The following is a 13,128-nucleotide window of genomic DNA, read 5'->3' as shown; positions in this document are numbered from 1 at the left end:
GAAAAACTGCCACATCATGCATAACGTTTAAATTTATTGCTTCTTGGCTATCAGCTCTGTTCTCAAAACATTTCACAAACAGTATCCACATATGTCATTGAATGTACCTACGAGCCAAATTTGGTACATGATCTGAAAAATATACTGTGTTTTGAGAACCACCAGCCTCCTACTGGGGCGGGTCTGATAACAGGGAGAGAGAAAGGGAGAAGAGGAGATTCACATAGAAAGAGGGAGAGTGGCGACAAGGATGCAGATACAGGTGAGGAGTAGAATGACAGACAGATGGGGTAGGGGAAATGGACAGCAAGAGGTGAGAGGATGAGATGGTCGGCAAGGAGGAGGTGGGGAGTGATAGAGGGAAGGAGAAGTGAGAAGAAAAAGGGGGAGGAAGAGAACAGAGAAAAGGAAGAGGAGAACATGGACAATGAGAGAGGGGAGGAGAAGATGGGCAGAGAAAGGAAAGAGGAAGAGATGTGCAGAAAGAGGAGGATAGAGGAAATGAACAGCAAGGGAGGGATGAGATGGACAGAGAGAGGGAGGTGTACAAAGAGAGGGGAGAGGAGGAGATGGAGAAACAAAGGGGAAAGAGAAGATAAGTAGAGGGGGAAGGAGCAGATGGACAGAGGAGGGATTAGCAGATGGACAGAGAGTTGGGGTGAAGCAGATGGATGGAGAGGAATAGGGGGAGCTGAAAAATAGAGATATGCAGGAGGAGATGGACAGATAGTGGGGGTTGAAGAAGTGGAAAGGGAGAGGGTGTGTATGAAATGGCTAAAGAGGGGGCAGAGGAGGAGATGGATAAAGGGAGGGGGAAAGAGGAAATGGACTGATAGAAGACTGGAATAAAGACGTACCTGGGTAGTGCCAGGTAATCAGCTAGTTTTTTATAAAGTGACGTACCGCCCTTCCACCAAATGTTATTTCAGAAATTTTACGAATAGTTTACACGGCAGAGAGTCACGCGCAGCGGCTGCGGTGTGGTTGGCAACACGGGACAGCAGAATGATGCAGTATTCTGGCGATGGGTAATGGTCCGGCTGCGATCTGCCTAGACGCATACCGCACTTCTGCGGCAGACACACGCACACACGCGCACACACACACACACACACACACACACACACACACAACACAGCACGTGATCACACTCGTGTGCGCGACTACGCCGCAAAGGGCGGTGTACGAGTGGCGGATTTCCACGAGAAGCATCGACGCTGAAACAAAACTTAAAAAAAAAAAAGCCAGAATGGTGAAACGAGCACAGCAAGTCATAACGCTTCGGGACAATGCGGAAACTGCTGAGGTGTGTCTGTGCACAGAAAGTGCTACGTGCCGCCAATTTCAGATGAACGTGAAAACATCACACATTTTTGAAGTCTTTCCCCTTTTACTTTGGAACTCCACATCCACATAGCATCCTACTTCTTAAGGAACACTCCTGATAGATAAAATTCGTTTGTAGAGATTTATTTATTTATTTATTCATATAAATCTCTTTTTCAGTACATATATCGCACACAGGATATTGGACAGAAAACCTTTTTAGCTTTTGGTTTTTCAAACATACAATATTAAAATTTTTATAACAAATTGAATCGATAAAGTTAATAATTACAAATTTTTTTAAATACTATATATTTATAACTAATTTCTGTAATTAAAGATACAACACATCAGGAGAATTCAACGGGAAATTGGCGTTAATACCACACTTTTTAGTCAGAACTAAATACGACTTTTTCCGACGCAAAACGGACACACCTGATCACCTGCACGCTGCGGAAGTTTGTGAAGTGGCGCGTGACCATAGCAGAGTGTATACAAGGTAAACTAGAAGGAATGTAAAATAGCTTATTTTAGTGTAGCACTAACGCCACAAATGGGTGGAAAAAAGTGTGAAATCTACGATAGGGGAACATGAGAACTGAGGCTGGGGTAGTGTTGTCAAAAACGTAGATGTGTCGGTGAAGGAAACTGTATTTGTAGAGGGAAACGAGAGGCGAATGGGAATTGCAAGAACGAATGTAACTTCAATACAGAAGGCGGCTACGGGATTCCATCGTCGTGGCTTCTCTCCTCCGAGGAGGTAAACACGCAGCCACGGTGCGCGAGGCATACAAACGAGAACAAGTAGCCACCTCTTGCGGCGCTACAACAGTATCCCGATAAGCAGTCCCCTTTCTTGCTCTTGCTGTTTAACCTTCTACCCATTGAATATGGCCCATCAGTTGTAACCGGAAGAATTCTGTCCTATAAAGCCACTTCATCAGCATAAGCGCGGGAAAACCTCTTTTGCGAAGCGAACGCGAGGCTCGTCATTACCAACATTCACCCAACGGCGAAAACCGGAAGACCTCAGCACAGGGGTCGAGCCGTCGACAGTGTATAACAAATATGACGCGACCTAACTACCTTGATTTTAGCTTCAACGCCTGAAAATCGTTTACTTCGTGTTAGGCTGCCGAGTGTCACAAAACAGTTCATCCGAGTTGCGAAGAGTGAAGATAGAAAATTGGGGTCAGTCTTAAGTTACACATAGGACTATGAATTTTTTCGTAGTAACAACTCAATTAACAAGGTTATATTTTTTAGGACGATTAGGAACAAAGCTTTCTTTATCTTCCAAAAACGCCCAGTGTGACCCACATGCAAGATACAGTATCACTTCACAAGATGTAATGCAAGCTGTGACATAGATCGAAATACTGAGTGCGGCGACGGCTCGAATTACATTTTCCAAACAGTATCATTTTACAACGTGTGATGCAAGCTGTGACATAAATCAAAGTACTGAGCCCTGGGGCTCGAATAACATTTCCGAATAACAGTATTATATTGCATATGTTTATTTAGCAGTAAAATACTGTGATAGGGTCTATTTGGTGAAACAGTACTATATTACACACAAGCAACGGCAAAACTCTTAAATTATCGCTTTTGCCTGTGAGAGCGCAGCATTGTAAATAGCATCGTCGGCTTGTTAGCGTTCTGTGATTTTTAACAAACTTGTGTATTCAGTGAGTTTACTATTTTTTTCCCTGATAGTAGACTTGTCTATGAGAGGATGTATTTCCAAAGGAGGTGTACTTCTATTGTCAAGAATGGACAGCTGCCATTGCTGCGAGATATAAGAAAATATTATTGTTTGTCAATATACGCTCTTGTAAGAAGCTGAATATGTACTGTAGTAGTAGAGCACTGAGAAGAACGTTTGTATGAAACAATAATTGTTATCTGAAAAGGTAAACTTTTTCTCATTTCTGAAGTGAATATTTTGCTCATCTTTCCTTTCATGGTAATTGCGATTCAAAGTGCAAGCAAGCAGAAGACTTAGGATTTGGAATGCTCTCTTTTTTAATGAACAGATTCTCTCTTGTGAAAAGCGTAAATTTGTGGAACTTCTCCTACCGACACGAACTATCCTATTTGTTCAGAATCGTATCCGTCTGACTTGCTCTTCAATAACAGCGTCAAGAATTTTTCATAGCTACATTATTACGCACATTTTGAAAAGCTGTTTCTTACGCTGGCTGCTAAGAAGAACTTTAACCTTGGGTGCGCTGGATTGCAATCCGGAGACGCCACGCATTACTGCAAAATTAATAAATTTCTCTTCGCCAGCCAAGAAGACAGTAACTAAGATCCACAGCACTAAATATTTTATTTTGATGAAAAGTGAGTTTCAATTTTCAGTATCAAAAGTAACACCAAAGGACAGATTTATTTAAATCATTTAATACTAGAAAGGAAAGAGGATCTGGTAAGGGTAGGAAACAGTAGTTACAATCAATTTCGCAGTGGAAAGTTTCGAGGCTGCCTGTCTGTTTGCTCTTTTCGCTCTTATCAGGAATACTTAATAATTTTTCTAGTGGGCAGGGGAGGGTCATAAGAAAGAGAAATACGATAGCTTTCAAACACAAACCACATAGTCTTTCGAGTAACACAGAGAGGGACGCCACATAATCTGCATAGAGAGAAATAATGGAAGTTCCACAGGGTTCGATCATTGGCTCACTCCTGTTCTTCCTTTATGTTAACGACTTGCCATTTCGTTTGAATCAGGATGCAGAATTAATCCTGTTTGCAGATGATACAAGCATTGTTCAGAAGCCAGGTAAAGCTAGATCGACAGAAAAGATAGTAAATGATTTTTTCTTTTTGTGAAAGTTGCTGAATAGTTTTGAGGGAACATTCCAGCATGCCTCCCTCCTCAGTCCAACTTCCTTTCAACGTCTCAGCCCACTTCGTACAAATTTCCATCCGTTGCTTCAGACCGCTCATATACACTCCTGGAAATTGAAATAAGAACACCGTGAATTCATTGTCCCAGGAAGGGGAAACTTTATTGACACATTCCTGGGGTCAGATACATCACATGATCACACTGACAGAACCACAGGCACATAGACACAGGCAACAGAGCATGCACAATGTCGGCACTAGTACAGTGTATATCCACCTTTCGCAGCAATGCAGGCTGCTATTCTCCCATGGAGACGATCGTAGAGATGCTGGATGTAGTCCTGTGGAACGGCTTGCCATGCCATTTCCACCTGGCGCCTCAGTTGGACCAGCGTTCGTGCTGGACGTGCAGACCGCGTGAGACGACGTTTCATCCAGTCCCAAACATGCTGAATGGGGGACAGATCCGGAGATCTTGCTGGCCAGGGTAGTTGACTTACACCTTCTAGAGCACGTTGAGTGGCACGGGATACATGCGGACGTGCATTGTCCTGTTGGAACAGCAAGTTCCCTTGCCGGTCTACGAATGGTAGAACGATGGGTTCGATGACGGTGTGGATGTACCGTGCACTATTCAGTGTCCCCTCGACGATCACCAGTGGTGTACGGCCAGTGTAGGAGATCGCTCCCCACACCATGATGCCGGGTGTTGGCCCTGTGTGCCTCGGTCGTATGCAGTCCTGATTGTGGCGCTCACCTGCACGGCGCCAAACACACATACGACCATCATTGGCACCAAGGCAGAAGCGACTCTCATCGCTGAAGACGACACGTCTCCATTCGTCCCTCCATTCACGCCTGTCGCGACACCACTGGAGGCGGGCTGCACGATGCTGGGGCGTGAGCGGAAGACGGCCTAACGGTGTGCGGGACCGTAGCCCAGCTTCATGGAGACGGTTGCGAATGGTCCTCGCCGATACCCCAGGAGCAGCAGTGTCCCTAATTTGCTGGGAAGTGGCGGTGCGGTCCCCTACGGCACTGCGTAGGATCCTACGGTCTTGGCGTGCATCCGTGCGTCGCTGCGGTCCGGTCCCAGGTCGACGGGCACGTGCACCTTCCGCCGACCACTGGCGACAACATCGATGTACTGTGGAGACCTCACGCCCCACGTGTTGAGCAATTCGGTGGTACGTCCACCCGGCCTCCCGCATGCCCACTATACGCCCTCGCTCAAAGTCCGTCAACTGCACATACGGTTCACGTCCATTGCATGGCATGCTACCAGTGTTAAAGACTGCGATGTAGCTCCGTATGCCACGGCAAACTGGCTGACACTGACGGCGGCGGTGCACAAATGCTGCGCAGCTAGCGCCATTCGACGGCCAACACCGCGGTTCCTGGTGTGTCCGCTGTGCCGTGCGTGTGATCATTGCTTGTACAGCCCTCTCGCAGTGTCCGGAGCAAGTATGGTGGGTCTGACACACCGGTGTCAATGTGTTCTTTTTTCCATTTCCAGGAGTGTACATGACAGATGAAACTATATGGTTCCAGAGACTCAAACATCTGATTAAAGCTCCTACACCTGGCTTTCAGGCAGGGTTCCCTGTCTCATTGTATGCCAAGGTGCTATGTCATTACTGCTGGAGAGCCTCTGCAATTGTTTTCGAGTTTAGAGGAAATACCAACTGAGCTGAGATGTGAATGGGAATTGGATTGAGGGGGAGGCATGTTTGTATAATCCGTACATTTCTGCAAAGGCACTTTGCGGGGGTGGCGTGGTGGTTAGCGGACCCGGCTAGTAAGCGAGAGACCTAGATTCCCGTCGGTATAAATTTTTATTCGTCGCTTCAGTATGCATATATACATCTGACCCTGTAATTTATCTAAAACGCTCAACGGAATCTGACTAATCGACTTCAGTACGGCTTATCGCGGAATAAGTTTTAGTGACAATTTAAGAAAACTTTGTTCAGGTAGGTCAGCTATTCTCATTAATCATAGGAGGTGGAAGGACCGGCGGAAAGCAGACAGGCGAAAGGATAGCGAATCATACTCCATGAGGAAGGACATCTATTAACATGAAATATGCTCTCATCGAGTTAAGTCATAATTAAAAAAAAGGAAATTACCTTAATATAATGGTTCCTTACGGTCTTGATTCCTTAACATCTTCTATGGACATTATTCTGTCAAGAAGTGTTCGTGCTATCTGAAAGATGGTGCACAGCTGCTCTTGTGAACATATTAAACCCCGCTACAGCAGTGGAAAGAAGACGTGAGAGCATAAATTCACAAAGACTTCCTATAAATTGTGAGTGGTTGCCGTCAAACCTGGCTTGAGACCATACATTGCGCTCAAGACAATCTGTACAGGACATTGGAGAAATCCGAACAGGAATTGCTAGCAAAAAACAAGTCACCCTCCAAAATCTAAGTTGAAACCGATGAAATTTACACACGTGAAACTTAGTGACATAACTCTATTGGTAACTGAATTTAATTACATCATTAGTTACCTACATAAGGAGACGAAACGATTAATTGGATTCTCAACAAAAACAGTTTATACTAAGTGTACTCAGAAGCAGAATGTCACTCACCACACGGTCAGACCGCGTCTCACCATGATCAAAAATCTTCTAAAATTTCCCGGACGCCGTGCTTTGGTGTAGCCTAGCTAAGTGTGGCTTACCGCCTGCCAACCGTCACGAAAAACGACCCTCTGTCGTCTAACGCCTCGCACAGTCGGATGCGAGTTAAAAATGCCGGAGTCTGTTACTGTGCCACCGAGTTTGCTGAACAAAAGTCGAGCGAAGTTTCGATGGAAAAGTTTGCAGTTCGTATGTTGGTCTGACTTACTAAGCGCAACACGAAATTGTTAAAAAGAGAGGGACAATGTGTTGAAGCTGGTCTGTTCACACCGCAACCTAGTTTTGAAATTCATTGGTCGTTCCCACACTTCTACAACAAGAACCAAGAAACCTATACCGGTCCTACGATCGTACGTGTACTCTCAATTAACCACACATTCAGGCAGCATAGGGCTATAGAGCTAAGTGTGATCAGGTTGTCGGTAAAGGTTAATTAACATAGGATGCTGGTACGAGATCTGCCAGGCATGATTGATGGATGAGCAAATAGCCGAACAGCAATCAGCAGAACTAGTAGAAGCCATGTTAATCAGTACAAACAATTTGTTCATGAAAGATGGCTCAGACAGATGTCTTTCAATTGTATATACTGCACATTATGAGTCGATCATCTATGTTGACATACATGCTCTACAAACAGTTGTGAAGTGCATGGAAGAGGTTACTCAGCCTCGTACCACATGTTAGGGTTCCTTCCCATTCCGATTACACATGAGGCTTGGGAGGATGACTATTAAAATGCCTCAGAGGCACTGTAATTAATCTTACATTCCTTTTGCAATCCCTATGGAAATGGGCTGTACTAAGCTGAAGTATACCTTGTAGGTAGGCTCCTGCGAAATCATGTTTCCAGCATTCCCATGACCATTAACATTGCCCTTTTTTGTATACACTCAGTATCTGCTATTTGTCCTATATGGTCACACACAGTAGAGCCGTACTCTACAATGAAACGCACAAGCCATTTTTAATCATATTCCTTACAAACAAACTGATTTTTCCCCGTAGCCGACCATAAATTGAAGTCTACCACCTGCTTCACCTACGGTGGGGCCTATGTGTTCATACCATTTCATTCCACACAAAGAAAAGGAGTTACACCGAGATAGTTGTGTAGATTTACTGATTCTCATTGTAACTTCCTGATATTGAACTTATAAGATAATAAAGGCTGTTTAGTCCTGAAAAGTGCACAATTTTACATTTTGTACATTTAAAGCAAGTTGTCAATATCTGCACTACTTTGAAATCTTATGAAGATCTGTATCGATATTGATGCAGCTTTTTTCAGACAGTACATCTTTAAAAGTTTTAAGGTTAATACTATTATGGTTTGCCCTTTTTTAATGTAGAACTTGAACAGTAGGGTTGCAATACACTTTCCCGGGGCACTCGTGAAGTTAATACTAGGCTATATTTGTCGATCACAGATAACGTGCTGCGTCCTCCCTACCAAGATATCCTCAAGCCAATAAGAAATTTCATTTCATTCTCCATTTGATCGTACTTCCATTTACAAGCATTGCTGCAGTACTGAGTCAAACGCCTTTCAGAATTCAAGAAATACTGTATCCATCTGATGACTACCTCTATGTCCTTATGATGCGAGAACAGCTTTGGTTGGATTCGACATGGCCGTGCTAGTTGATATACAGGAGATTATTCTACTGTAGATATATCATTATGTTCCGTTTGAAAATATTTTCCAATATTCTACAATAGATAGACATGAATTAAATTAGTATTTTCGGATCACTTCTGCTACATTTCTCGTAGACGGGTGTGGCCCAACCAATGGCCTGATTTTGTTGGAATTATCTACTGTATACTATCTTTGAAAGTGGTGCTAATTCAACTGCATATTGTTTATGTAACCTTACAGCGATTCCAATGAATCGTTGAGCTTGGTTTAACACCATCGACATCACCCGTTTCTCAGCGTCTCTGACACTAATCTACATCAGTTACCTTTGCAACTGTTCGGGAACTAAACTGTAACATTCTTTTACATCTTTCTGTGTAAAAGGAAATTTGAAAACGGAAATCAGTACCTGTGCTATTGAAACTTCCTGGCAGATTAAAACTCTGTGCCGGACCGAGACTCGAACTCGGGACCTTTGCCTTTCGCGGGCAAGTGCTCTACCAACTGAGCTACCCGAGCACGACTCACTACCTGGGGGACGGGGCGTGAGTCGTGCTTGGGAAGCTCAGTTGGTAGAGCACTTGCCCGCGAAAGGCAAAGGTCCCGAGTTCGAGTCTCGGTCCGGCACACAGTTTTAATCTGCCAGGAAATTTCATATCAGTGCACACTCCGCTGTAGAGTGAAAATTTAATTCTGTTTGTGCTATTGGTTTCCTACCCTCGCTTTCGGTTCCTGAAAGACAAGGATGTCTGGACAGGATTTTGGTGCTACTAGCACCGTTTACATATGTCCGGAATGTCTTTGGGCTTGTAAGAGACGTATCGATGAAATTATGCTATGGTAGTCATTTCAAGGCAATGTGTTTCTTACTCCTCGGCACTGGGAAGTTCAGATCGATAGCGAAATGCAGTGGTGTCCAAAATTAATCCACCAGACGGAAATTTTGGAAGGTTGAATTTACGTTGCCACAAATCAGAACAAACAGGTGACAGAAAAGTGGAAACAATGTAAAGAATACACACGTAAAAAACTGCAACATGCATAACTGTAGATGAAAATGTTCTTCGTTTTTTTCCAACTTAACAAATTTGCACACACGTTTTGACAACTGGTAATTGTGCTCCCTATGGGATGTGACCACCTCCGGCAGCAATACAGGCCTGACAAAGCCGGAGCACGCTGTGCACAACGTCATCAATGTCTTGTTGAGACAATAACGCCCATTCTTCCTGCGCAGCTGCTCACAAGTCTTGGACAGTGGTTGGCGGGTGCTGACGTGGTGCAACCTTTCTCCCTAGTGCATCCCAGATATGCTCTATGGCGTTCAAATAGGAAGGAGAGCAGGCCACGCCATGCGTGCAGTATCTTCCGTTTCCAAGAAAATATGAGGTCGAGGATTATCGTCCATCACCACGAGGTCTGGGCGCACAGTCTTGATACATGGCGTATCAAGACCTCATTACGATACCTGACAGCAGTTAAACCTTTCCGATTCAACCGTACAATTTGATGAAGAGGTGTTAGAGTGATCAACATAATCCATACCCACACCATTAGCAATCCTCCTCGATATCGGTCTCTTTCCACAATGTTTGGGTCTCGAAATATTGCTCCACGTTCCCTTCAGACGCGAATTCGCTGAGAATCACTCTCCATACCAAGTTGGGACTCATCTGTGAAGGCCCACTATTGGACGGTCCAGGTGGCATGTTGAAGACTCCACTCTAGACGTTCCGTTCCGTGAAGACTCGTCAGAGGCACACACATAGCAGGTCTTCGACAATAAATGCCACTCTGTCGAATCCTTCTCTGCACCGTTTACCTCGATACAACAGTTCCAGTGGATGCTGTGAGGTCAGATGCAAGTTGCCGCACAGTATTAAGGCGGTACCGTCGTGCCCTTACAACCCAATAACGGTCCACTCTTTCTGATGTCACACATGGTTGGCCCTATCCTGATCTCCGGGATACAGTTTCCGTTTGCACAAACCTGCTTCCATTCCTCCTATGCCCCACCACCCCAGAGAGTCTGGTAGGCGTCTTCTCTGTGCTATATTGCACTGTCTGTGACTGCGTCCACAGCGACTGTGGGTGTGGGACTACCCGACAAACACTACGCCGAGTAATAGGTGCCCTGACGTCATCTTTGGCGTGGTTTTCCGTTGACGTAAAAGTCATCTTCCGTGCGGAACACGGTCGTACGGACATCTGTTGACAGTTTGTTTGATTATATCGTGAATTAGACGCAGGATGGGGAAATAGCGGTTTGTTGCTTTAATTTTGGACACCAGTGTATTTAATCTGGCACTGCAAAGTAAAACGTCGTGAGTTCAGTAGAAGTCGATTTTTTCAAGTCTCGTAAAGATTTGTTAATGTGAATAATGACACTTAGGAGTCCACATGAAATTATAGGTACCCTAACACTGGCTAGATAAGTCAGATTACTAGTCAGACGAAATCATTGGGAGATCATCTCCAATAGAGTCATGCCTAAAAAAACTCTGTGATGTGCAATCCAACTTTCAGTTTGATGACATCTTTAACTTTTTTAGCAATGTGTGGGGCGGCGGGTGGAATAATTGAATAAATGTTTTGTATTTATTTATTTAATGCTGTTGTTTGCCGTTCTCAACACTGGTTCTCTAACTACAATATTGGCAACCAGAAAGTGATTAGCAAAACATGTGTGTCGACCGCGGTGGCACGCGGTTCTAGGCGCTGCAGTCCGGAACCGCGCGACTGCTACGGTCGCAGGTTCGAATCCTGCCTCGAGCATGGATGTGTGTGATGTCCTTAGGTTAGTTAGGTTTAAGTAGTTCTAAGTTCTAGGGGACTGATGACCTCAGATGTTAAGTCCCATAGTGCTCAGAGCCATTTGAACCAAGCAAAACGTGAAGCCTGTAATTAGAATTCCTAGTGCCTATTTCATCTGAGAAATACATTTATAGCTACAGCTTATAGCTCTGAGGAATTAGATTGTCTGGGATTCATAATCAAAAACCATTCTCTCTAAAATGTTCATTATATTCTGAAAGTCACAGACCAAAAAGAATCCACACAATCTGACTAACAGAGCAGTTCAGAGTCTAATGCGCTGATGCAACTATAACTGTTCAAATTAAATGTTTAAGTGAATGTCCGCCAGAATTTGATGATAATGTTCTTCAAACGCCACGCTAATAATGGTAGAATGTCTGTCCTGTGGCGGCGTGTGAATATACGACATACACAAACTAAAGATAGATCATTAACGTCATCCCAAAATTAACACTTCACTCGAAAACGATTTCATAGTTACGCGTATCCCGAGTAACTTATTACTGCATCTGAGGCTGTTTATATCAATTATACCGATGCGACGCGACTCCCGGCACAGGTGGTGCGCTAATCAGCGTCTGGAGAGAACTGGGGCCTTCTTTCTCTTGCGCAGTGTTCTTACATATAAAGCCGCGGTGCGGACGGCTAAGGGAACGCCTGTTCGAATGTGCTCTCCTGAATAGCCGCTGGGCTAGTAATGCACCACTTTAAGTTATCGAATAAATCATTGCTTCCTTTGCTGATGGCCGATGAAGCTTTCAATTTAACTGTGCAATCAGCACACAAGTAAGTAATCATAATAAAAGTCTGACGTGGCTAAGTCAAATATTTTGGGCGAGAGAATTAATTTAATTACACTAAACGCGGTAGACGAGCTCTGAACTTGCTCTTTGGAGATACGCTATAGCTATAGTTTTATAGTTATTCTGTTGAAACTTCTCACATTTTTATGATTATAGCGGATCTCCCTTCTACTTAAATTTAAACATCCTAGCTTTATTTATTCGCCTACTTAATCTATCTTGCTTCCTTAATTTCTAAGACAAAAACCAGAAAATCATGAATTTCAACTAAAATTTTAATTTGTGAGATCCGGAATACTGTTTCTACTAAATTATTATGAAAAAGGAATCTAAATATACATTTTTAAGATTCTAGCTCTTTTCTGTTGCGCCAATGATTTTTACAGAAAAACATCCAAATTTCGAAAATGGGTAAAGTTATTGAACTGATATCCAACACACATTAATTTTGTATTACTCCTGTCATGCTAGAAACGTTTCAGGTTATTTACTTGATTTTGAAAGTATTGCGCAACATTTATGACGTCAGAGCTAGTTACAGCGGACTGGCTGGCACACAATGGAAAGACTGATGTGAATTTTATAAGGCGCGAGTAGGCTGCTTCCCTAGAAATGGAAAGATTAGAGATTATAAAAGAGGTAAATGACTCAAACCTGGATTATACATGTAAAAATATATGTAATATTCTAGATGTTTAGAAACGTCTGTTATAACCTATAATTCAGATGGAAAGGCTGTCATAAAATGCTAACAGAAATATTTCTCGATCAAGAAGGTAGCGACTGATCCTTCTACACCCACTGCACAACAATTCGGAAAATGCCCAGTAAGAAAATGCAGTTCATAACCTACAAACTCTAAGTTGCGTGTTAGAATGAGTAAGAACTGAAGAGGGATGTCATGTAGGTTAGACAAAATAAGATAAAGTAGAATAGTGCAGCTCAACGAGCAGTCTTTTTGTGTGATACAACTTGTGTATGTGGGATGTGTTACTAATTAAAGGTTCATATGTCAGTGTAACACTTGTTC

This window comes from Schistocerca nitens, chromosome 7 (genome assembly GCF_023898315.1).
Source record: "Schistocerca nitens isolate TAMUIC-IGC-003100 chromosome 7, iqSchNite1.1, whole genome shotgun sequence".
Classification (NCBI taxonomy): domain Eukaryota; kingdom Metazoa; phylum Arthropoda; class Insecta; order Orthoptera; family Acrididae; genus Schistocerca; species Schistocerca nitens.
Note: the sequence above shows the minus strand (reverse complement) of the source record.